Genomic DNA, 26,829 nt, shown 5'->3' with positions numbered 1-26,829 from the left:
AAAAGAATGTACTAAAAGTGATTGGGAACATTAACATTGTTTTCCACACTTTTTTTTTCTTTAAGAACAGACATTTGTTTATCACACTTCTGGAGGCTGGAAGTCCAAGTTGAGGGTGCCAGCATGATCAGGATCTGGTGAGGACCCTCTTCCAGGTTGGAGACTGCCATATCCTCCCTGTCTCCTCACGTGGAAGGTGCTGGCGAGCTCTCTTCTGTGACTTTCAGAAGGGCACTAATCCCATCTACGAGGGTTCCACTTTCATAACCTCATCATCTCCCAAGGGCCCCATCTCCTAAAACCTTCACATTGGAGGTTTCGGGGTTAGAATATAAGCCTACAGGAAAAAACATTTTATTTTTGAGACACAGTCTTGCTCTGTTTCCCAGGCTGAAGTTCAGTGGCACCATCTCGGCTCTCTGTAGCCTTGACATCCCGGGCTCAAGCGATCCTCCCACTTCAGCCTCCCAAATAGGTGAGACTACAGGCACCTACCACCACACTTGGCTGATTTTTAAATTTTTTGTAGACATGGGGGTCTCGCTATGTTGTCCTGGCTTGTCTCGAACTCCGGGGCTCAAGCGAGCCTCCTGCCTCTCCCTCCCAAAGCACTGGGATTACAGGCATGAGCCACCACTCCCAGACCAAGATAGTAATACAGGAAATATTAACTCCTATCTCAGATTTGATATCTAATAGTCATTGCTGGCAGTAAGGATGCTCACAAGTTACAAGGGGAATGCTAATGGAATCACCACGATCTTGGTGATGCAGCATCTACAACTCATGCCTTCTTCAATTCTGATCACAGAGATTAAGAGCACGTGAAACTCTTACACATTTTCTTTCAAGATTTCACCTACAAGTGATACATCTAGTCTCCTTGATTCTAGAATGACTGTTTTAAAGATCAAGGAGATGAGTCCAACACGGTCTTCTGTGTGCCCAGGATGAGATGAGAACCACATAAATGTCTGAGGCAGTTATTCAATCATTCTTCTATTCACCAATTTATTTTTTACACACAGGAAGGAAGGACGGAAGGAAGAGGGGAAGGGGAAGGGGAAGGGGAAGGGAAGAAGGCAGGAAGGAAGGAAAGAAGGAAGGGAGGGAGGAAGGATGGAAAGAGGGAGGGAGGGAGGGAGTGAAGGAGGGAGGGACGGAGGGAGGGTGGGAGCGAGGGAGGGAGAAAGAAGAAAATGTCTGAAAGAAAGAAAGAAAGAACGAGAGAGAGACAGAAAATGTCTCCAAACCCCACAATGATTGAACAACAAAGAAATTTCTCAAGACAAAGAAGGGTCTCCACCCCAGGAACAGCCAATTCATCCTGACTACACACACGCGCGCACACACACACACACACACACACACACACACAGACACACACGCTTTCATAGGCACATCCACAAATCCAATCAAGGGTTCCTTCGTGTCATCCTGAAATTCTCAGCAGTGTTTGTCAAATGCCCTATGACTGAACTTCTGAAGCACCTTCCTACTTGGATAGGAAGACAGAAGCCAGCATATTTAGAAAACATGGCAGGAATTCAAGCAGGGACACTCAGAGAAGCTTCTGAATTTCCTTCTGCTCCTGCTCCTTTGACACTTCATTTGGTATACATAACATTCCCCAGGATAGCCACTGTGAAAATTAACACATTTTTATTGCGTGAAAATATAAAAGGCACACATTAAAAACTATTTCAGCGATGGATGAACTGGGTATGACAGAAAGTGTCTATCATTATTAGGCAAGAGCAAGAGGATGGGAGGGGGCAGGAAACAGGTTAGCTCTTGATGGGATTAGGCAGGTTCTGTTGATTGGTCACCTGTCGATTGAGTTATGCCCAAATCCTCCTGGAGGGCCCCTCCCATTGTCATAGCAGGAACAGCCAATCACATCAGTTCCTGCTGACAAATCCCCTGGCTCCACCCCCTGCTGACAGTATAAAAGATTCCCCCAAGAGCTCAGTTGCCAGAGCCTGCTCCACCTGCCGCTGGCCGCAGCCCCGTCGCTACGCAACCCAAGCCTTCGGGAGCTGCTTTGGGGCTGACACCCCTCTCTCAAAGGAAGTAAAAGATCCAGGAGCCAAGAAGAAATCTTTGCAGGACACAGACAAACACTGGCAGTGGCTGACTTGGAGAGACCTGGAAATTTTCACCATGAAAGGTTCCCGGCGCCCAAGAAGCCCCAGTGATTCCTGCACAGAATCCAAGAGCGACCGCGCAGGAGAGAGCGGGTAAGCTTTGCTATGTGCCGGGGACGCCTGCAGGGTGACCTGCCTGCGGGCTGTGTGGGTGTGTGTTGGAGAGAGGGGAAGGGAAAAGAGATGCGTGAACCTGCCATGAGATTAGATGTTTTGAATTTGGGGCAAGAGGGAAGTGAGGTGCCCGTAAGTCACCACAAGGTGCTGGGAAGGCTTCTACAACCCAACCACACACATATCTCAGGGCAGCCCCTCTTTCAATCCACCCAACCAGCTCCACAGGGAATGGGTCCTGTGTTCTGCAAGAAGGGAGACTGTAGGACATGGTGTGTGAGTTTCAAGATCTAGTAAGAAAAAAAAAAAACACAGTTTCTTCCTTTTTTAATCTTTAATTTTTATATTTGTCTTATTTACTTAGTTGTTTTATTGAGACAGCGTCTCACTCCGATGGTCCACACTGGAGTGCAGTGGCGTGATTTTAGCTGACTGCTGGCTCCACCTCTGAGTCTCAGGTGATCCTCCCGCCTGAGCCTCCTGAGTAGGTGAGACCACAGGCGTGCACCCCCGTGACCCACTCAGGTTTTCTATTTTTAGTGGAGACTAGGTTTCACCATGTTGCCCGGGCTGCTCTCAAATTCCTGGACTCAAGCAATCCTCCTACCTTGGCCTCCCAAAGTGCTGGGATTACAGGGGCATGCCATCATGCCCGACAAATTCCTTCCTTTTTTCTTGCTTTCATTCGAATCCTAAGACCCCATTCCTATGTTACCTGTCTAGACAGAGGTGTCACCTTTCCGACATCTCAACATCTTTCTCCGGGTCCTCACACCCAAGGAGAGGTTTCTAACTCTCATCTGCATGAGCTCCTGAAAGGGTAAACTGCTCCCTGTGGGCAGCGACCCTCCTTCCCTGCCTTTTCCTCACCCAGGGAAGCTCAGGTAGATAGGGTGAGAACAAGAACAGCTGGCAGTTAGGACAGATTGGGAGCAGGTCTCCCAGGAAGTGGATGACGAGTCTGTGACCTTGAATGAAAGGCAGGGAAGTGGAGTGAATTTGTGGGGATTCAGGGAATTGGACGTAGGTAACTGCCCGAAATCTGACTGTGTCTCTCTGTCCTACAGCTCCAGCAGCACGCAATCAAATGCCCCAAAACGCCAGAAAGTGGAGGAGCTGGGTCCTCAGCCAGGTGAGGCATCTTCTCTTTTTCCTCGTGAGTCCCCTGCTAGGAAGCCGGTGTCCCACCACATCATGAGACGAGCAGCTGTGCTGTCCAGAGTGTCGGGAGCTTCCTCCTGCAGCTCCGTGGGCGGGTGTCCTGTACCTGGCTTCTTCCGTATTTGGTCTTTCTCACGGTGGCACCTTTAACCCTCAAGGGCATCCTGCATGACAAGGGCTCTCACCTGCACACTCTGTTCTCTCCACAGGTGCAGAACCAGCTCCAGCACAGCCAGGTCCCCACCACCCTGCACAGCTGCCCCTGGAGCTGCCCCAGGTAAGGTCACACCACCTAGGTGGGCGTGGGTGAGACAGGTCTGCCGGAGCTCCAGGCCCTAGGGGACTTCCAGGAAATCACCGTCCCAAGGGGCGTCAATACAAGTGCAAATTCTGGGTGTCCCTGCGGGGTTTAATTGATGCCTGGGGAAGTTCCTGGCAGCTCCCTGCCTTGGTCTCTCCCTGTTTGAGCCTCCCTCAGAGGACAAGGCCTGACCCATGGCTTTTCTCCCCCAGGGCCCACAGCTTCCCCAGAGGAAGCTGATCATCGTGGTCTTGGAACCAGGAATGGTCCTGCACCTGCGCCTGGGAGAGGAGGTCCTGGGGCTGGACCCACAGGGAGCCCTGCGACTCAGCCTCCTCAATGTGCTCCTCCTGGTGGTCCCTGAGCAAGTCTTGATGTCCTTGAAGGATCTCTTGTTCCCTGCCCGCGCCCGCTGGCTCCTGCTCACGAGTACAGAGACTGTCTGGGAGATTGACATTGAAAATGGATCTGTGAGAGCCCAGAGAGCAGAGAAGGTGTGTGTGGCGCCTTCAGTAAAAGAGGGTGAGGCTCCCCAAGGCTTCCTGCCCCTGATGGGACCCCCAGCAAGCCTCGTGCATGGAATCAGCCCTTCTTCCTGGCGTGTCCTCTACCTCCAACCTGACTACAGAGCGGCCGTCCCCCAGGGCTCATCCCAAATGCCCAAGCCTAGTTCCTGGAGACAGGCTCTGCCTGAAGAATTCAGCTTGGATCTCCGTGGCCTGGAGCCCCTGCCCAGCTCTGCCCTCAGACCTCTACCCCCCTCACCCAGTCCGGAGCCCAGAATTTGCCACAAGGTTCTATGGAGGCCAATGTGCAAGGCCCGAAGACGTCTCTTCTACGGCTGATGGGCCATGAACCCTCAGGCACCAGACGGGAATCAGAGATGCTCTATTCAGAATGAAGCACACCTGCTTTTTCATGGTGTCTCTCTGCACAGATGTCTCTGCACCTCGGAGGAGAGAGACGCTGCGCCTGCTGGATAGGTGGAGAAATGCTCCGTCCTCTCACCCGAACCTTTGCTCTGCCTCAGATGCTCTTGATTTGTATAAAAGAGCAACCTTCAGACTGGGGCACAAAATATTTGCGAATCTCATATACAGGCAAGGACTGCTCATACTCAGAATACACAGAGTTGTCGAGACTCCAATGGAACAAACAAATGATTCTGTTCAAAACCCAGCAAGAGACTTGAACAGACATTTCCTCAAAGGGGATGGAAAGAACCACTTCAAAAAGGGTTCACTATCCCCCCTCCCCCCTTCCCCGGGAAAATGCACGTCCAATACACCTTGAAATACAACCAAGAAGCTCTTACAGAAGCCACCATGACAATGACTCACCACATGCTCCAAGGGCTGCGGAGCATGTGGAGAAGCTGGAACGCTCTGACAGTGCTGCTTGGAATCCAACTGGGACAACCCCCAGGGAGAAAGAGTTTCATTGATTCATAATCAATGCAATAGGCACTTAGCAGTGGAACCATCTTTCCCACCCTGAGATAGTTGTTCTAAAGGAATTAGATCTCAGGTGGACAAGGCTGAGGGCAGAGGCTTCTAGCACCTGTCCTCAGCATCGCCAAAAGATGGAAATGACTTTAATGTCATTCAACAGTGTCTGGAAACAGGAACTGTGACCCATTCTTTCAATGGGACGCAATTCAGCAATGAACAGGCTGGGATTTTTGTTTGTAAATTCGGTTCTAAGAATGAGTAGTGAATAACTTGTTGGAACACTTGAAGGTATGTTTGGACTCTCAGGCTACGTGAGACTTATCCTGAGATTGTAACTCTTATGAAATTGATGTGCACATCAAGCATGTGTGATCGACATTCAGTTTCCCATTGAGGTTTGCTGTAAAACACATACTAGATTGTGCATCTGAGAATGAAGGATTGTAGCATGTATCTTATTCATCATTGTGACATAAATTGTATTGGTGTTGATTCTATCTGTATTCCTTGGGTTAAATAAAAACGTTAAAATGAGTTTCGTCTCTTTGTGTTTATTTTCTTTAATGTGTTTGCCGAAAAATCTGCATTTCTGGGCCGTGCAGGGTGGCTCATGCCTGTAATCTGAGCACTTCGGGAGGCTGAGGCGGGTGGGTCACGAGGGCAGGAGATCGAGACCGTCCTGGCTAACACGGTGAAACCCCGTCTCTACTCAAAGAAAAATACAAAAAAAGTTAGCTGGACATGGTGTCGGGCGCCTGTAGTCCCAGCTGTCTGGGAGGCTGAGGCAGGAGAATGGCGTGAACCCAGGAGGCACAGCTTGCAGTGAGCCGAGGTCACTCCACTGCACTCCAGCCTGGGCGACAGTGCGAGATTCCGTCTCAAAAACCGAAAGAAAAAAAAAATCTCCATTTCTGGCCGGTCACAGTAGCTCCCACCTGTAATCCCAGCACTTTGGGAGGCTGAGGCGGGTGGATCACTTGAGCCCAGGGTTTGGAAACCAGCCTGGGCAGCATGAGGAAACCCCATCCCTAGAAAAAAACGCAAAAATTACACGGGTGTGGGATCTCCCCACTCCAGACGCTGAGGCGGGAGGATGGCTTCAGTGCAGGAGGCAGAGGTTGCAGTCATCTGAGATCGTGCCATTGCACTCCAGCCTGAGTCACAGAGTGAGACCCGGTCTAAGTATAATAAAATTACACACCCGTGTAATTTTTGCGTTTTTTTCTAGAGATGGGGTTTCCTCATGCTGCCCAGGCTGGTTTCCAAACCCTGGGCTCAAGTGATCCACCCGCCTCAGCCTCCCAAAGTGCTGGGATTACAGGTGGGAGCTACTGTGACCGGCCAGAAATGGAGATTTTTTTTTTCTTTCGGTTTTTGAGACGGAATCTCGCACTGTCGCCCAGGCTGGAGTGCAGTGGAGTGACCTCGGCTCACTGCAAGCTGTGCCTCACAAAATAAAGTGAAATAAAATAAAACTCCATTTCTACAGCAAATTGTTTTATTTCTACTGGATACAAGGCACAGACGGTAGAGCCCACAGTAAGGGGATAGAGATGAGCTTCCTCAAGGCAAAAGAGTATCCCCCACTCCACAGATGACAGCACACACACAAACACACAGACACACTCTCACACAATCACAAGACACATTTACGAATCCATTTATACCCCCACCACGGGTCATCTTCAGATTTCCCTGAGTGATTCTCAAATGCGTGAGTCTGCACTTCTAAGGAGTCTTTTGTGAATAGACCCCCAGAGGTGGTCTCTTTGGACAATTCGGGGGAATCACATTTAGCAACTCTCTCATAACACCTTGTCTATTTGTATAATTCCCTTTACTTCCTTTTCTTTCCTTTTTTTTTTTTTTTCCTTGTTTTGAGACGGAATCTCCACTGGGCTCGGCATACTTCCATTTTTTAGGAGTTCAAACAAATTATGGAATTATGGGTAAGAATTCCCAAAAGAGTCACTATAAGAGTCAATTCATTTTTTTTTTTTTGTAGTATGGAAGCATTTATAAGACACGTTAAAAAAGAATCACTTCAGCCAATGGATAAAGAGGCTATAGCAGAAAGTGAGAATCACTCTCATGCCATGTCTACTGGAATAGGTAGGAATGGGGCAGGGCTCTCCTCGACCACCAGGAAGCACCAAGACTAGCCCATCAAATGGTCAACAAACAGCATTCTTTTCTTTTCTTTTCTTTTCTTTTTTTTTTTTTTTTAAGTTTTTGAGATCGAGTTTAGCTTTTGTTGCACAGGCTGGAGGGCAATGGCACGATCTCGGCTCACCACAACCTCTGCCTCCTAGGTTCAAGTGATTCTCCTGCCGCAGCCTCCCGAGTAGCTGGGATTAAAGGCATGTGCCACTATGACAGGCTGATTTGTATTTTTAGTAGAGTCGGGGTTTCTCCATGGTTTTCAGGCTGATCTCGAACTCCCGACCTCAGTTGATTCACCCGCCTTGGCCTCCCATTGTGCTGGGATTACAGGCGTGAGCCACCATTCCCAACCCGAACAGTATTCTTTACTGCTGTATTTATTAATTCGCTCACATCCATATTCTAACATTGCAAACTAGGCCATCCAACACAACTATGCATTAAGCCATAGTTAAGGAAAAGAATGTACTAAAAGTGATTGGGAACATTAACATTGTTTTCCACACTTTTTTTTTTCTTTGAGAACAGACATTTGTTTATCACACTTCTGGAGGCTGGAAGTCCAAGTTGAGGGTGCCAGCATGATCAGGATCTGGTGAGGACCCTCTTCCAGGTTGGAGACTGCCATATCCTCCCTGTCTCCTCACGTGGAAGGTGCTGGCGAGCTCTCTTCTGTGACTTTCAGAAGGGCACTAATCCCATCTACGAGGGTTCCACTTTCATAACCTCATCATCTCCCAAGGGCCCCACCTCCTAAAACCTTCACATTGGAGGTTTCAGGGTTAGAATATAAGCCTACAGGAAAAAACATTTTATTTTTGAGACACAGTCTTGCTCTGTTTCCCAGGCTGAAGTTCAGTGGCACCATCTCGGCTCTCTGTAGCCTTGACATCCCGGGCTCAAGCGATCCTCCCACTTCAGCCTCCCAAATAGCTGAGACTACAGGCACCTACCACCACACTTGGCTGATTTCTAAATTTTTTGTAGACATGGGGGTCTCGCTATGTTGTCCTGGCTTGTCTCGAACTCCGGGGCTCAAGCGAGCCTCCTGCCTCTCCCTCCCAAAGCACTGGGATTACAGGCATGAGCCACCACTCCCAGACCAAGATAGTAATACAGGAAATATTAACTCCTATCTCAGATTTGATATCTAATAGTCATTGCTGGCAGTAAGGAGGCTCACAAGTTACGAGGGGAATGCTAATGGAATCACCATGATCTTGGTGATGCAGCATCTACAACTCATGCCTTCTTCAATTCTGATCACAGAGATTAAGAGCACGTGAAACTCTTACACATTTTCTTTCAAGATTTCACCTACAAGTGATACATCTAGTCTCCTTGATTTTAGAATGACTGTTTTAAAGATCAAGGAGATGAGTCCAACACGGTCTTCTGTGTGCCCAGGATGAGATGAGAACCATATAAATGTCTGAGGCAGTTATTCAATTATTCTTCTATTCACCAATTTATTTTTTACACACAGGAAGGAAGGACGGAAGGAAGAGGGGAAGGGGAAGGGGAAGGGGAAGGGAAGAAGGCAGGAAGGAAGGAAAGAAGGAAGGGAGGGAGGAAGGATGGAAAGAGGGAGGGAGGGAGGGAGTGAAGGAGGGAGGGACGGAGGGAGGGTGGGAGCGAGGGAGGGAGAAAGAAGAAAATGTCTGAAAGAAAGAAAGAACGAACGAGAGAGAGACAGAAAATGTCTCCAAACCCCACAATGATTGAACAACAAAGAAATTTCTCAAGACAAAGAAGGGTCTCCACCCCAGGAACAGCCAATTCATCCTGACTACACACACGGGCGCACACACACACACACACACACACACACACACACACACACAGACACACACGCTTTCATAGGCACATCCACAAATCCAATCAAGGGTTCCTTCGTGTCATCCTGAAATTCTCAGCAGTGTTTGTCAAATGCCCTATGATTGAACTTCTGAAGCACCTTCCTACTTGGATAGGAAGACAGAAGCCAGCATATTTAGAAAACATGGCAGGAATTCAAGCAGGGACACTCAGAGAAGCTTCTGAATTTCCTTCTGCTCCTGCTCCTTTGACACTTCATTTGGTATACATAACATTCCCCAGGATAGCCACTGTGAAAATTAACACATTTTTATTGCGTGAAAATATAAAAGGCACACATTAAAAACTATTTCAGCGATGGATGAACTGGGTATGACAGAAAGTGTCTATCATTATTAGGCAAGAGCAAGAGGATGGGAGGGGGCAGGAAACAGGTTAGCTCTTGATGGGATTAGGCAGGTTCTGTTGATTGGTCACCTGTCGATTGAGTTATGCCCAAATCCTCCTGGAGGGCCCCTCCCATTGTCATAGCAGGAACAGCCAATCACATCAGTTCCTGCTGACAAATCCCCTGGCTCCACCCCCTGCTGACAGTATAAAAGATTCCCCCAAGAGCTCAGTTGCCAGAGCCTGCTCCACCTGCCGCTGGCCGCAGCCCCGTCGCTACGCAACCCAAGCCTTCGGGAGCTGCTTTGGGGCTGACACCCCTCTCTCAAAGGAAGTAAAAGATCCAGGAGCCAAGAAGAAATCTTTGCAGGACACAGACAAACACTGGCAGTGGCTGACTTGGAGAGACCTGGAAATTTTCACCATGAAAGGTTCCCGGCGCCCAAGAAGCCCCAGTGATTCCTGCACAGAATCCAAGAGCGACCGCGCAGGAGAGAGCGGGTAAGCTTTGCTATGTGCCGGGGACGCCTGCAGGGTGACCTGCCTGCGGGCTGTGTGGGTGTGTGTTGGAGAGAGGGGAAGGGAAAAGAGATGCGTGAACCTGCCATGAGATTAGATGTTTTGAATTTGGGGCAAGAGGGAAGTGAGGTGCCCGTAAGTCACCACAAGGTGCTGGGAAGGCTTCTACAACCCAACCACACACATATCTCAGGGCAGCCCCTCTTTCAATCCACCCAACCAGCTCCACAGGGAATGGGTCCTGTGTTCTGCAAGAAGGGAGACTGTAGGACATGGTGTGTGAGTTTCAAGATCTAGTAAGAAAAAAAAAAAACACAGTTTCTTCCTTTTCTAATCTTTAATTTTTATATTTGTCTTATTTACTTAGTTGTTTTATTGAGACAGCGTCTCACTCCGATGGTCCACACTGGAGTGCAGTGGCGTGATTTTAGCTGACTGCTGGCTCCACCTCTGAGTCTCAGGTGATCCTCCCGCCTGAGCCTCCTGAGTAGGTGAGACCACAGGCGTGCACCCCCGTGACCCACTCAGGTTTTCTATTTTTAGTGGAGACTAGGTTTCACCATGTTGCCCGGGCTGCTCTCAAACTCCTGGACTCAAGCAATCCTCCTACCTTGGCCTCCCAAAGTGCTGGGATTACAGGGGCATGCCATCATGCCCGACAAATTCCTTCCTTTTTTCTTGCTTTCATTCGAATCCTAAGACCCCATTCCTATGTTACCTGTCTAGACAGAGGTGTCACCTTTCCGACATCTCAACATCTTTCTCCGGGTCCTCACACCCAAGGAGAGGTTTCTAACTCTCATCTGCATGAGCTCCTGAAAGGGTAAACTGCTCCCTGTGGGCAGCGACCCTCCTTCCCTGCCTTTTCCTCACCCAGGGAAGCTCAGGTAGATAGGGTGAGAACAAGAACAGCTGGCAGTTAGGACAGATTGGGAGCAGGTCTCCCAGGAAGTGGATGACGAGTCTGTGACCTTGAATGAAAGGCAGGGAAGTGGAGTGAATTTGTGGGGATTCAGGGAATTGGACGTAGGTAACTGCCCGAAATCTGACTGTGTCTCTCTGTCCTACAGCTCCAGCAGCACGCAATCAAATGCCCCAAAACGCCAGAAAGTGGAGGAGCTGGGTCCTCAGCCAGGTGAGGCATCTTCTCTTTTTCCTCGTGAGTCCCCTGCTAGGAAGCCGGTGTCCCACCACATCATGAGACGAGCAGCTGTGCTGTCCAGAGTGTCGGGAGCTTCCTCCTGCAGCTCCGTGGGCGGGTGTCCTGTACCTGGCTTCTTCCGTATTTGGTCTTTCTCACGGTGGCACCTTTAACCCTCAAGGGCATCCTGCATGACAAGGGCTCTCACCTGCACACTCTGTTCTCTCCACAGGTGCAGAACCAGCTCCAGCACAGCCAGGTCCCCACCACCCTGCACAGCTGCCCCTGGAGCTGCCCCAGGTAAGGTCACACCACCTAGGTGGGCGTGGGTGAGACAGGTCTGCCGGAGCTCCAGGCCCTAGGGGACTTCCAGGAAATCACCGTCCCAAGGGGCGTCAATACAAGTGCAAATTCTGGGTGTCCCTGCGGGGTTTAATTGATGCCTGGGGAAGTTCCTGGCAGCTCCCTGCCTTGGTCTCTCCCTGTTTGAGCCTCCCTCAGAGGACAAGGCCTGACCCATGGCTTTTCTCCCCCAGGGCCCACAGCTTCCCCAGAGGAAGCTGATCATCGTGGTCTTGGAACCAGGAATGGTCCTGCACCTGCGCCTGGGAGAGGAGGTCCTGGGGCTGGACCCACAGGGAGCCCTGCGACTCAGCCTCCTCAATGTGCTCCTCCTGGTGGTCCCTGAGCAAGTCTTGATGTCCTTGAAGGATCTCTTGTTCCCTGCCCGCGCCCGCTGGCTCCTGCTCACGAGTACAGAGACTGTCTGGGAGATTGACATTGAAAATGGATCTGTGAGAGCCCAGAGAGCAGAGAAGGTGTGTGTGGCGCCTTCAGTAAAAGAGGGTGAGGCTCCCCAAGGCTTCCTGCCCCTGATGGGACCCCCAGCAAGCCTCGTGCATGGAATCAGCCCTTCTTCCTGGCGTGTCCTCTACCTCCAACCTGACTACAGAGCGGCCGTCCCCCAGGGCTCATCCCAAATGCCCAAGCCTAGTTCCTGGAGACAGGCTCTGCCTGAAGAATTCAGCTTGGATCTCCGTGGCCTGGAGCCCCTGCCCAGCTCTGCCCTCAGACCTCTACCCCCCTCACCCAGTCCGGAGCCCAGAATTTGCCACAAGGTTCTATGGAGGCCAATGTGCAAGGCCCGAAGACGTCTCTTCTACGGCTGATGGGCCATGAACCCTCAGGCACCAGACGGGAATCAGAGATGCTCTATTCAGAATGAAGCACACCTGCTTTTTCATGGTGTCTCTCTGCACAGATGTCTCTGCACCTCGGAGGAGAGAGACGCTGCGCCTGCTGGATAGGTGGAGAAATGCTCCGTCCTCTCACCCGAACCTTTGCTCTGCCTCAGATGCTCTTGATTTGTATAAAAGAGCAACCTTCAGACTGGGGCACAAAATATTTGCGAATCTCATATACAGGCAAGGACTGCTCATACTCAGAATACACAGAGTTGTCGAGACTCCAATGGAACAAACAAATGATTCTGTTCAAAACCCAGCAAGAGACTTGAACAGACATTTCCTCAAAGGGGATGGAAAGAACCACTTCAAAAAGGGTTCACTATCCCCCCTCCCCCCTTCCCCGGGAAAATGCACGTCCAATACACCTTGAAATACAACCAAGAAGCTCTTACAGAAGCCACCATGACAATGACTCACCACATGCTCCAAGGGCTGCGGAGCATGTGGAGAAGCTGGAACGCTCTGACAGTGCTGCTTGGAATCCAACTGGGACAACCCCCAGGGAGAAAGAGTTTCATTGATTCATAATCAATGCAATAGGCACTTAGCAGTGGAACCATCTTTCCCACCCTGAGATAGTTGTTCTAAAGGAATTAGATCTCAGGTGGACAAGGCTGAGGGCAGAGGCTTCTAGCACCTGTCCTCAGCATCGCCAAAAGATGGAAGGGACTTTAATGTCATTCAACAGTGTCTGGAAACAGGAACTGTGACCCATTCTTTCAATGGGACGCAATTCAGCAATGAACAGGCTGGGATTTTTGTTTGTAAATTCAGTTCTAAGAATGAGTACTGAATAACTTGTTGGAACACTTGAAGGTATGTTTGGACTCTCAGGCTACGTGAGACTTATCCTGAGATTGTAACTCTTATGAAATTGACGTGCACATCAAGCATGTGTGATCGACATTCAGTTTCCCATTGAGGTTTGCTGTAAAACACATACTAGATTTTGCATCTGAGAATGAAGGATTGTAGCATGTATCTTATTCATCATTGTGACATAAATTGTATTGGTGTTGATTCTATCTGTATTCCTTGGGTTAAATAAAAGCGTTAAAATGAGTTTCGTCTCTTTGTGTTTATTTTCTTTAATGTGTTTGCCGAAAAATCTCCATTTCTGGGCCGTGCATGGTGGCTCATGCCTGTAATCCGAGCACTTCGGGAGGCTGAGGCGGTGGGTCACGAGGGCAGGAGATCGAGACCGTCCTGGCTAACACGGTGAAACCCCGTCTCTATTCAAAGAAAAATACAAAAAAAGTTAGCTGGGCATGGTGTCGGGCGCCTGTAGTCCCAGCTGTCTGGGAGGCTGAGGCAGGAGAATGGCGTGAACCCAGGAGGCACAGCTTGCAGTGAGCCGAGGTCACTCCACTGCACTCCAGCCTGGGCGACAGTGCGAGATTCCGTCTCAAAAACCGAAAGAAAAAAAAAATCTCCATTTCTGGCCGGTCACAGTAGCTCCCACCTGTAATCCCAGCACTTTGGGAGGCTGAGGCGGGTGGATCACTTGAGCCCAGGGTTTGGAAACCAGCCTGGGCAGCATGAGGAAACCCCATCTCTAGAAAAAAACGCAAAAATTACACGGGTGTGGGATCTCCCCACTCCAGACGCTGAGGCGGGAGGATGGCTTCAGTGCAGGAGGCAGAGGTTGCAGTCATCTGAGATCGTGCCATTGCACTCCAGCCTGAGTCACAGAGTGAGACCCGGTCTAAGTATAATAATAATACAAAATAAAGTGAAATAAAATAAAACTCCATTTCTACAGCAAATTGTTTTATTTCTACTGGATACAAGGCACAGACGGTAGAGCCCACAGTAAGGGGATAGAGATGAGCTTCCTCAAGGCAAAAGAGTATCCCCCACTCCACAGATGACAGCACACACACAAACACACAGACACACTCTCACACAATCACAAGACACATTTACGAATCCATTTATACCCCCACCACGGGTCATCTTCAGATTTCCCTGAGTGATTCTCAAATGCGTGAGTCTGCACTTCTAAGGAGTCTTTTGTGAATAGACCCCCAGAGGTGGTCTCTTTGGACAATTCGGGGGAATCACATTTAGCAACTCTCTCATAACACCTTGTCTATTTGTATAATTCCCTTTACTTCCTTTTCTTTCTTTTTTTTTTTTTTTCCTTTTTTTGAGACGGAATCTCCACTGGGCTCGGCATACTTCCATTTTTTAGGAGTTCAAACAAATTATGGAATTATGGGTAAGAATTCCCAAAAGAGTCACTATAAGAGTCAATTCATTTTTTTTTTTTTTTTTTTTTTAGTATGGAAGCATTTATAAGACACGTTAAAAAAGAATCACTTCAGCCAATGGATAAAGAGGCTATAGCAGAAAGTGAGAATCACTCTCATGCCATGTCTACTGGAATAGGTAGGAATGGGGCAGGGCTCTCCTCGCCCACCAGGAAGCACCAAGACTAGCAAATCAAATGGTCAACAAACAGCATTCTTTTCTTTTCTTTTCTTTTTTTTTTTTTAAGTTTTTGAGATCGAGTTTAGCTTTTGTTGCACAGGCTGGAGGGCAATGGCACGATCTCGGCTCACCACAACCTCTGCCTCCTAGGTTCAAGTGATTCTCCTGCCGCAGCCTCCCGAGTAGCTGGGATTAAAGGCATGTGCCACTATGACAGGCTGATTTGTATTTTTAGTAGAGTCGGGGTTTCTCCATGGTTTTCAGGCTGATCTCGAACTCCCGACCTCAGTTGATTCACCCGCCTTGGCCTCCCATTGTGCTGGGATTACAGGCGTGAGCCACCATTCCCAACCCGAACAGTATTCTTTACTGCTGTATTTATTAATTCGCTCACATCCATATTCTAACATTGCAAACTAGGCCATCCAACACAACTATGCATTAAGCCATAGTTAAGGAAAAGAATGTACTAAAAGTGATTGGGAACATTAACATTGTCTTCCACACTTTTTTTTTTCTTTAAGAACAGACATTTGTTTATCACACTTCTGGAGGCTGGAAGTCCAAGTTGAGGGTGCCAGCATGATCAGGATCTGGTGAGGACCCTCTTCCAGGTTGGAGACTGCCATATCCTCCCAGTCTCCTCACGCGGAAGGTGCTGGCGAGCTCTCTTCTGTGACTTTCAGAAGGGCACTAATCCCATCTACAAGGGTTCCACTTTCATAACCTCATCATCTCCCAAGGGCCCCACCTCCTAAAACCTTCACATTGGAGGTTTCAGGGTTAGAATATAAGCCTACAGGAAAAAGCATTTTATTTTTGAGACACAGTCTTGCTCTATTTCCCAGGCTGAAGTTCAGTGGCACCATCTCGGCTCTCTGTAGCCTTGACATCCCGGGCTCAAGCGATCCTCCCACTTCAGCCTCCCAAATAGCTGAGACTACAGGCACCTACCACCACACTTGGCTGATTTTTAAATTTTTTGTAGACATGGGGGTCTCGCTATGTTGTCCTGGCTTGTCTCGAACTCCGGGGCTCAAGCGAGCCTCCTGCCTCTCCCTCCCAAAGCACTGGGATTACAGGCATGAGCCACCACTCCCAGACCAAGATAGTAATACTGGAAATATTAACTCCTATCTCAGATTTGATATCTAATAGTCATTGCTGGCAGTAAGGAGGCTCACAAGTTACGAGGGGAATGCTAATGGAATCACCACGATCTTGGTGATGCAGCATCTACAACTCATGCCTTCTTCAATTCTGATCACAGAGATTAAGAGCACGTGAAACTCTTACACATTTTCTTTCAAGATTTCACCTACAAGTGATACATCTAGTCTCCTTGATTTTAGAATGACTGCTTTAAAGATCAAGGAGATGAGTCCAACACGGTCTTCTGTGTGCCCAGGATGAGATGAGAACCATATAAATGTCTGAGGCAGTTATTCAATTATTCTTCTATTCACCAATTTATTTTTTACACACAGGAAGGAAGGACGGAAGGAAGAGGGGAAGGGGAAGGGGAAGGGGAAGGGAAGAAGGCAGGAAGGAAGGAAAGAAGGAAGGGAGGGAGGAAGGATGGAAAGAGGGAGGGAGGGAGGGAGCAAAGTAGGGAGGGACGGAGGGAGGGTGGGAGCAAGGGAGGGAGAAAGAAGAAAATGTCTGAAAGAAAGAAAGAAAGAACGAGAGAGAGACAGAAAATGTCTCCAAACCCCACAATGATTGAACAACAAAGAAATTTCTCAAGACAAAGAAGGGTCTCCACCCCAGGAACAGCCAATTCATCCTGACTACACACACGCACACACACACACACACACACACACACACACACACACACAGACACACACGCTTTCATAGGCACATCCACAAATCCAATCAAGGGTTCCTTCGTGTCATCCTGAAATTCTCAGCAGTGTTTGTCAAATGCCCTATGATTGAACTTCTGAAGCACCTTCCTACTTGGATAGGAAGACAGAAGCCAGCATATTTAGAAAACATGGCAGGAATTCAAGCAGGGACACTCAGAGAAGCTTCTGAATTTCCTTCTGCTCCTGCTCCTTTGACACTTCATTTGGTATACATAACATTCCCCAGGATAGCCACTGTGAAAATTAACACATTTTTATTGCGTGAAAATATAAAAGGCACACATTAAAAACTATTTCAGCGATGGATGAACTGGGTATGACAGAAAGTGTCTATCATTATTAGGCAAGAGCTAGAGGATGGGAGGGGGCAGGAAACAGGTTAGCTCTTGATGGGTTTAGGCAGGTTCTGTTGATTGGTCACCTGTCGATTGAGTTATGCCCAAATCCTCCTGGAGGGCCCCTCCCATTGTCATAGCAGGAACAGCCAAGCAATCAGTTCCTGCTGACAAATCCCCTGGCTCCACCCCCTGCTGACAGTATAAAAGATTCCCCCAAGAGCTCAGTTGCCAGAGCCTGCTCCACCTGCCGCTGGCCGCAGCCCCGTCGCTACGCAACCCAAGCCTTCGGGAGCTGCTTTGGGGCTGACACCCCTCTCTCAAAGGAAGTAAAAGATCCAGGAGCCAAGAAGAAATCTTTGCAGGACACAGACAAACACTGGCAGTGGCTGACTTGGAGAGACCTGGAAATTTTCACCATGAAAGGTTCCCGGCGCCCAAGAATCCCCGTGATTCCTGCACAGAATCCAAGAGCGACCACGCAGGAGAGAGCGGGTAAGCTTTGCTATGTGCTGGGGACGCCTGCAGGGTGACCTGCCTGCGGGCTGTGTGGGTGTGTGTTGGAGAGAGGGGAAGGGAAAAGAGATGCGTGAACCTGTCATGAGATTAGATGTTTTGAATTTGGGGCAAGAGGGAAGTGAGGTGCCCGTAAGTCACCACAAGGTGCTGGGAAGGCTTCTACAACCCAACCACACACATATCTCAGGGCAGCCCCTCTTTCAATCCACCCAACCAGCTCCACAGGGAATGGGTCCTGTGTTCTGCAAGAAGGGAGACTGTAGGACATGGTGTGTGAGTTTCAAGATCTAGTAGGAAAAAAAAAACACAGTTTCTTCCTTTTTTAATCTGTAATTTTTATATTTGTCTTATTTACTTAGTTGTTTTATTGAGACAGCGTCTCACTCCGATGGTCCACACTGGAGTGCAGTGGCGTGATTTTAGCTGACTGCTGGCTCCACCTCTGAGTCTCAGGTGATCCTCCCGCCTGAGCCTCCTGAGTAGGTGAGACCACAGGCGTGCACCACCGTGACCCACTCAGGTTTTCTATTTTTAGTGGAGACTAGGTTTCACCATGTTGCCCGGGCTGCTCTCAAACTCCTGGACTCAAGCAATCCTCCTACCTTGGCCTCCCAAAGTGCTGGGATTACAGGGGCATGCCATCATGCCCGACAAATTCCTTCCTTTTTTCTTGCTTTCATTCGAATCCTAAGATCCCATTCCTATGTTACCTGTCTAGACAGAGGTGTCACCTTTCCGACATCTCAACATCTTTCTCCGGGTCCTCACACCCAAGGAGAGGTTTCTAACTCTCATCTGCATGAGCTCCTGAAAGGGTAAACTGCTCCCTGTGGGCAGCGACCCTCCTTCCCTGCCTTTTCCTCACCCAGGGAAGCTCAGGTAGATAGGGTGAGAACAAGAACAGCTGGCAGTTAGGACAGATTGGGAGCAGGTCTCCCAGGAAGTGGATGACGAGTCTGTGACCTTGAATGAAAGGCAGGGAAGTGGAGTGAACTTGTGGGGATTCAGGGAATTGGACGTAGGTAACTGCCCGAAATCTGACTGTGTCTCTCTGTCCTACAGCTCCAGCAGCACGCAATCAAATGCCCCAAAACGCCAGAAAGTGGAGGAGCTGGGTCCTCAGCCAGGTGAGGCATCTTCTCTTTTTCCTCGTGAGTCCCCTGCTAGGAAGCCGGTGTCCCACCACATCATGAGACGAGCAGCTGTGCTGTCCAGAGTGTCGGGAGCTTCCTCCTGCAGCTCCGTGGGCGGGTGTCCTGTACCTGGCTTCTTCCGTATTTGGTCTTTCTCACGGTGGCACCTTTAACCCTCAAGGGCATCCTGCATGACAAGGGCTCTCACCTGCACACTCTGTTCTCTCCACAGGTGCAGAACCAGCTCCAGCACAGCCAGGTCCCCACCACCCTGCACAGCTGCCCCTGGAGCTGCCCCAGGTAAGGTCACACCACCTAGGTGGGCGTGGGTGAGACAGGTCTGCCGGAGCTCCAGGCCCTAGGGGACTTCCAGGAAATCACCGTCCCAAGGGGCGTCAATACAAGTGCAAATTCTGGGTGTCCCTGCGGGGTTTAATTGATGCCTGGGGAAGTTCCTGGCAGCTCCCTGCCTTGGTCTCTCCCTGTTTGAGTCTCCCTCAGAGGACAAGGCCTGACCCATGGCTTTTCTCCCCCAGGGCCCACAGCTTCCCCAGAGGAAGCTGATCATCGTGGTCTTGGAACCAGGAATGGTCCTGCACCTGCGCCTGGGAGAGGAGGTCCTGGGGCTGGACCCACAGGGAGCCCTGCGACTCAGCCTCCTCAATGTGCTCCTCCTGGTGGTCCCTGAGCAAGTCTTGATGTCCTTGAAGGATCTCTTGTTCCCTGCCCGTGCCCGCTGGCTCCTGCTCACGAGTACAGAGACTGTCTGGGAGATTGACATTGAAAATGGATCTGTGAGAGCCCAGAGAGCAGAGAAGGTGTGTGTGGCGCCTTCAGTAAAAGAGGGTGAGGCTCCCCAAGGCTTCCTGCCCCTGATGGGACCCCCAGCAAGCCTCGTGCATGGAATCAGCCCTTCTTCCTGGCGTGTCCTCTACCTCCAACCTGACTACAGAGCGGCCGTCCCCCAGGGCTCATCCCAAATGCCCAAGCCTAGTTCCTGGAGACAGGCTCTGCCTGAAGAATTCAGCTTGGATCTCCGTGGCCTGGAGCCCCTGCCCAGCTCTGCCCTCAGACCTCTACCCCCCTCACCCAGTCCGGAGCCCAGAATGTGCCACAAGGTTCTATGGAGGCCAATGTGCAAGGCCTGAGGACGTCTCTTCTACGGCTGATGGGCCATGAACCCTCAGGCACCAGACGGGAATCAGAGATGCTCTATTCAGAATGAAGCACACCTCCTTTTTCATGGTGTGTCTCTGCACAGATGTCTCTGCACCTCGGAGGAGAGAGATGCTGCGCCTGCTGGATAGGTGGAGAAATGCTCCGTCCTCTCACCCGAACCTTTGCTCTGCCTCAGATGCTCTTGATTTGTATAAAAGAGCAACCTTCAGACTGGGGCACAAAATATTTGCGAATCTCATATACAGGCAAGGACTGCTCATACTCAGAATACACAGAGTTGTCGAGACTCCAATGGAACAAACAAATGATTCTGTTCAAAACCCAGCAAGAGACTTGAACAGACATTTCCTCAAAGGGGATGGAAAGAACCACTTCAAAAAGGGTTCACTATCCCCCCTCCCCCCTTCCCCGGGAAAATGCACGTCCAATACACCTTGAAATACAACCAAGAAGCTCTTACAGAAGCCACCATGACAATGACTCACCACATGCTCCAAGGGCTGCGGAGCATGTGGAGAAGCTGGAACGCTCTGACAGTGCTGCTTGGAATCCAACTGGGACAACCCCCAGGGAGAAAGAGTTTCATTGATTCATAATCAATGCAATAGGCACTTAGCATTGGAACCATCTTTCCCACCCTGAGATAGTTGCTCTAAAGGAATTAGATCTCAGGTGGACAAGGCTGAGGGCAGAGGCTTCTAGCACCTGTCCTCAGCATCGCCAAAAGATGGAAGGGACTTTAATGTCATTCAACAGTGTCTGGAAACAGGAACTGTGACCCATTCTTTCAATGGGACGCAATTCAGCAATGAACAGGCTGGGATTTTTGTTTGTAAATTCGGTTCTAAGAATGAGTACTGAATAACTTGTTGGAACACTTGAAGGTATGTTTGGACTCTCAAGCTACGTGAGACTTATCCTGAGATTGTAACTCTTATGAAATTGACGTGCACATCAAGCATGTGTGATCGACATTCAGTTTCCCATTGAGGTTTGCTGTAAAACACATACTAGATTTTGCATCTGAGAATGAAGGATTGTAGCATGTATCTTATTCATCATTGTGACATAAATTGTATTGGTGTTGATTCTATCTGTATTCCTTGGGTTAAATAAAAGCGTTAAAATGAGTTTCGTCTCTTTGTGTTTATTTTCTTTAATGTGTTTGCCGAAAAATCTCCATTTCTGGGCCGTGCATGGTGGCTCATGCCTGTAATCCGAGCACTTCGGGAGGCTGAGGCGGGTGGGTCACGAGGGCAGGAGATCGAGACCGTCCTGGCTAACACGGTGAAACCCCGTCTCTACTCAAAGAAAAATACAAAAAAAGTTAGCTGGGCATGGTGTCGGGCGCCTGTAGTCCCAGCTGTCTGGGAGGCTGAGGCAGGAGAATGGCGTGAACCCAGGAGGCACAGCTTGCAGTGAGCCGAGGTCACTCCACTGCACTCCAGCCTGGGCGACAGTGCGAGATTCCGTCTCAAAAACCGAAAGAAAAAAAAAATCTCCATTTCTGGCCGGTCACAGTAGCTCCCACCTGTAATCCCAGCACTTTGGGAGGCTGAGGCGGGTGGATCACTTGAGCCCAGGGTTTGGAAACCAGCCTGGGCAGCATGAGGAAACCCCATCTCTAGAAAAAAACGCAAAAATTACACGGGTGTGGGATCTCCCCACTCCAGACGCTGAGGCGGGAGGATGGCTTCAGTGCAGGAGGCAGAGGTTGCAGTCATCTGAGATCGTGCCATTGCACTCCAGCCTGAGTCACAGAGTGAGACCCGGTCTAAGTATAATAATAATACAAAATAAAGTGAAATAAAATAAAACTCCATTTCTACAGCAAATTGTTTTATTTCTACTGGATACAAGGCACAGACGGTAGAGCCCACAGTAAGGGGATAGAGATGAGCTTCCTCAAGGCAAAAGAGTATCCCCCACTCCACAGATGACAGCACACACACAAACACACAGACACACTCTCACACAATCACAAGACACATTTACGAATCCATTTATACCCCCACCACGGGTCATCTTCAGATTTCTCTGAGTGATTCTCAAATGCGTGAGTCTGCACTTCTAAGGAGTCTTTTGTGAATAGACCCCCAGAGGTGGTCTCTTTGGACAATTCGGGGGAATCACATTTAGCAACTCTCTCATAACACCTTGTCTATTTGTATAATTCCCTTTACTTCCTTTTCTTTCCTTTTTTTTTTTTTTTTTTCCTTGTTTTGAGAAGGAATCTCCACTGGGCTCGGCATACTTCCATTTTTTAGGAGTTCAAACAAATTATGGAATTATGGGTAAGAATTCCCAAAAGAGTCACTATAAGAGTCAATTCATTTTTTTTTTTTTTTTTTGTAGTATGGAAGCATTTATAAGACACGTTAAAAAAGAATCACTTCAGCCAATGGATAAAGAGGCTATAGCAGAAAGTGAGAATCACTCTCATGCCATGTCTACTGGAATAGGTAGGAATGGGGCAGGGCTCTCCTCGCCCACCAGGAAGCACCAAGACTAGCCCATCAAATGGTCAACAAACAGCATTCTTTTCTTTTCTTTTCTTTTCTTTTTTTTTTTTTTTTAAGTTTTTGAGATCGAGTTTAGCTTTTGTTGCACAGGCTGGAGGGCAATGGCACGATCTCGGCTCACCACAACCTCTGCCTCCTAGGTTCAAATGATTCTCCTGCTGCAGCCTCCCGAGTAGCTGGGACTAAAGGCATGTGCCACTATGACAGGCTGATTTGTATTTTTAGTAGAGTCGGGGTTTCTCCATGGTTTTCAGGCTGATCTCGAACTCCCGACCTCAGTTGATTCACCCGCCTTGGCCTCCCATTGTGCTGGGATTACAGGCGTGAGCCACCATTCCCAACCCGAACAGTATTCTTTACTGCTGTATTTATTAATTCGCTCACATCCGTATTCTAACATTACAAACTAGGCCATCCAACACAACTATGCATTAAGCCATAGTTAAGGAAAAGAATGTACTAAAAGTGATTGGGAACATTAACATTGCTTTCCACACTTTTTTTTTCTTTAAGAACAGACATTTGTTTATCACAGTTCTGGAGGCTGGAAGTCCAAGTTGAGGGTGCCAGCATGATGAGGGTCTGGTGAGGACCTTCTTCCAGGTTGGAGAGTGTCATATCCTCCCTGTCTCCTCACGTCGAAGGTGCTGGCGAGCTCTCTTCTGTGACTTTCAGAAGGGCACTAATCCCATCTACGAGGGTTCCACTTTCATAACCTCATCATCTCCCAAGGGCCCAACCTCCTAAAACCTTCACATTGGAGGTTTCCGGGTTAGAATTTAAGCCTAAAGGAAAAAAACATTTTATTTTTGAGGCACAGTTTTGCTCTGTTGCCCAGGCTGAAGTTCAGTGGCACCATCTCGGCTCTCTGTAGCCTTGACATCCCGGGCTCAAGCGATCCTCCCACTTCAGCCTCCCAAATAGCTGAGACTACAGGCACCTACCATCACACTCGGCTGATTTTTAAATTTTTTGGATACATGGGTGTCTCACTATGTTGTCCTGGCTTGTCTTGAACTCCCGGGCTCAAGCAAGCCTTCTCCCTCTGCCTCCCAAAGCACTGGGATTACAGGCATGAGCCACCACTCCCAGACCAAGATAGTAATACAGCAAATATTAACTCCTATCTCAGATTTGATATCTAATACTCATTGCTGGCAGTAAGGATGCTCACAAGTTACAAGGGGAATGATAATGGAATCACCACGATGTTGGTGATGCAGCATCTACAACTCGTGCCTTCCTCAATTCTGATCGCAGAGATTAAGAGCACATGAAACTCTTACACATTTTCTTTCAAGATTTCACCTAGAAGTGATACATCTAGTCTCCTTGATTTTAGAATGACTGTTTTAAAAATCAAGGAGATGAGTCCAACACGGTCTTCTGTGTGCCTAGAATGAGATGAGAACTGTATAAATGTCTGAGGCAGTTATTCAATTATTCTTCTGTTCACCAATTTTTTTTTTTTTTTTGGCACAGTCTCACTCTGTCACCCAGGCTGGAGTGCAGTTGTGCGATCTTGACTCTGTATAACCTCTGTTTCCCAGGCTCAAGCGATTCTCATGCCTCAGCCACCCACATAGTTGGGATTGCAGGCCTGCTCCACCACACCTAGCTAATTTTTGTGTTTTTAGTGGAGATGCAGTTTCGCCAAGTTGCCCAGGCTGGTTTTGAACTCTTGAGCTCAGAGGATCTGCCTGCCTGGGCCTCCCAAAGTGCTGGGATTACAGGTGTGAGCCACCGCACCAGGCCTGTTTTTGTAATTTTTTTTAAGAGACAGGGTCTCACTATGTGGCCCTTACTGCTCTCCATAGTGGTTGAACTAACCAACACTGTACAAGCATTCCCTTTATCCACATCCTTGCCAGCATGCATTATTGCCTGTCTTTTGGATGTAAGCTAACTGGGGTAAGATGATATCTCATCATAGTTTTGACTTGCTTTTCTCTGATGATCAATGATGTTGAGCACCTTTTCATATGCCTGTTTGCCATTTGTATATCTTCTTTTGAAAAATGTCTATTCAGAAGCCAGGCGTGGTGGCTCATGCCTGTAATCCCAGCACTTTGGGAGGCCGAGGTGGGCGGATCACCTGAGGTCAGGAGTTTGAGACCAGCCTGGCCATCATGGTGAAACCCTGTGTCTACTAAAAGTACAAAAATTAGCTAGGCTTGGTGGCAGAGGCCTGTAATCCCATCTACTTGGGAGGCTGAGGCAGGAGAATCTCTTGTACCTGGGAGGCGGAGGTTGCAGTGAACTGAGATCATGCCATTGCACTCCAGTCTGGGTGACAGAGTGAGACTCCATCTCAAAAAAAAAATCTATTCATGTCTTTTGCCCATTTTCAAAATCAAATTATTAGATTTTGTCCTATTGGGCCAAGTAGGGTGTCTCACGCCTGTAATGCCAGCACTTTGAGAGGCTGAGGTGGGAAGATTACCTGAGGTCAGGCATTTGAGACCAGCCTGGCCAATATGGTGAAATCCTGTCTCTACTACAAATACATAAATTAGCCAGGCATGGTGGCAGGTGCCTGTAGTGCCAGCTACTCGGGAGGCTGAGGCCGGAGAATTGCTTGAACCTGGGAGGTAGAGGTTGGGGTGAGCCGAGATTGTTCCACTGCACTCCAGACTGGGCAACAGACTCTGTCTCAGAAAAAAAAAAAAAAGATTGTGTCCTATTGAGTTGTTTGAGCTCCTTCTGTATTTTGAATTAATTTCTATATTTTACTTATCACCTGATAGACACGCTAAATGTGCATATTTTGATAAATATCTAAGTTACCCATGATTTAGTTTCTGTTTTCTTCTTGCTTCCTCAGAGTTTTGTTAGCTTTATAATGTTTAAATATTAGCTTGATGATATATTAATATTCCTAATATATTTAGGAGTTTTCCTAAATTCAAAAGTTAGTCAAGCAAAATTCTTTTACACACGTGTAATGTATTGTCGGCAAGCCTCTTATTAAATCATCATTGTTGAACTGTTTTGAAATTCTATCTTTATTGGCGGGGCGTGGTGGCTCATGCCTGTAATCCCAGCACTTTGGGAGGCCCAGGCGGGCGAATCACCTGAGGTCGGGAGTTCGAGACCAGCCTGGCCAACATGGAGAAACCCCGTCTCTACTATAAATACAAAATTAGCCAGGCATGGTGGCACATGCTTGTAATCCCAGTTACTAGGGAGGCTAAGGCAGGAGAATCACTTGAACCTGGGAGGCAGAACTTGTGGTGAGCCGAGATCGCGCCACTGCACCCCAGCCTGCGCAACAAGAGTAAAACTCCATCTCAAAAAAAAAAAACAAAAAAAGAAAGAAAGAAATTCTATCTTTATCACACACTAGGTTTTCAGGACAGAAATGGTTCTAAAAACAAATTTTCCTCCCTCGACTTACTGCTTTGTGTTATTGTTTTTGCTCTAAGTTTTCTTTTTCTGATATCAAATTGAGAATAATCTTTTGTATCGAGGTGGAATTGACATAATAAAAAATTAATTATTTTAAATATTTAATAAATAAATATTAAATTTAATAAATCAGCAGCATCTGGTACATTCATAAGTGATGCCCCAGCTGTCACCTCTCTCTAGTTCCAAGTCATTTTTGCCACCCAAAATCAGACTCTTATCCATTAAGCAATCAACGCCAATTCCCCTCTGCACCCACCTCTAAGATCAAGCAGCCATCAATCTGCTTTCTTTCTTTTTTTTAGCCAGAGTCTGGCTCTGTCACCCAGGCTGCAGTGCAATGGCGCGATCTCGGCTCACTGCAACCTCTGCCTCCCGGTTCAAGTGATTCTATTGAGATTCCTCAGTAGCTGGGAGTACAGGCATGCATCACCACGCCTGGCTAATTTTTGTATTTTTATATTTTTAGGAGAGACAAGGTTTCACCATGTTGGCCAGGCTGGTCTCGAACCCCTGACCTCAGGTGATCCACCCACCTCAGTCGCCCAAAGTGCTGAGATTACAGGCATGAGCCACCACAACCGGCCATCATCAATCTGCTTTCTTTTTCTATGGATTTAACTATTCTAGATATTTTATATAAATGAATTTATACCACATGCTATCTACTGTGTCAGACTTCTTTCATTTAGTATAATATTTTCAAGGTTCATCTACATGGTAGCAGATATCTTTCTTTTTTGCTTTTCTTTTCTTTTGTTTTTTTCCGAGACAAGGTCTCACTCTGTCACCCAGGCTGGAATGCAGTGGTGTAATCTTGGCTCACTGCAACCTCTGCTTCCTGGGCTCAAGTGATTCTCCTGCCTTAGCCTCCCAAGCAGCTAGGACTACAGGTGCATGCCACCACAGCCTGGACTTTTTGTTTGTTTGTTTGTTTTACTTTTTGTAGAGATGGAGTTTCACTATGTTGAGCAGGCTGG

The sequence above is a fragment of the Pongo abelii genome, chromosome 20 (genome assembly GCF_028885655.2).
Source record: "Pongo abelii isolate AG06213 chromosome 20, NHGRI_mPonAbe1-v2.0_pri, whole genome shotgun sequence".
In the NCBI taxonomy this organism is placed as follows: domain Eukaryota; kingdom Metazoa; phylum Chordata; class Mammalia; order Primates; family Hominidae; genus Pongo; species Pongo abelii.
The sequence above is the reverse complement of the archived record's forward strand: the minus strand, read 5'-3'. Positions refer to the sequence as shown.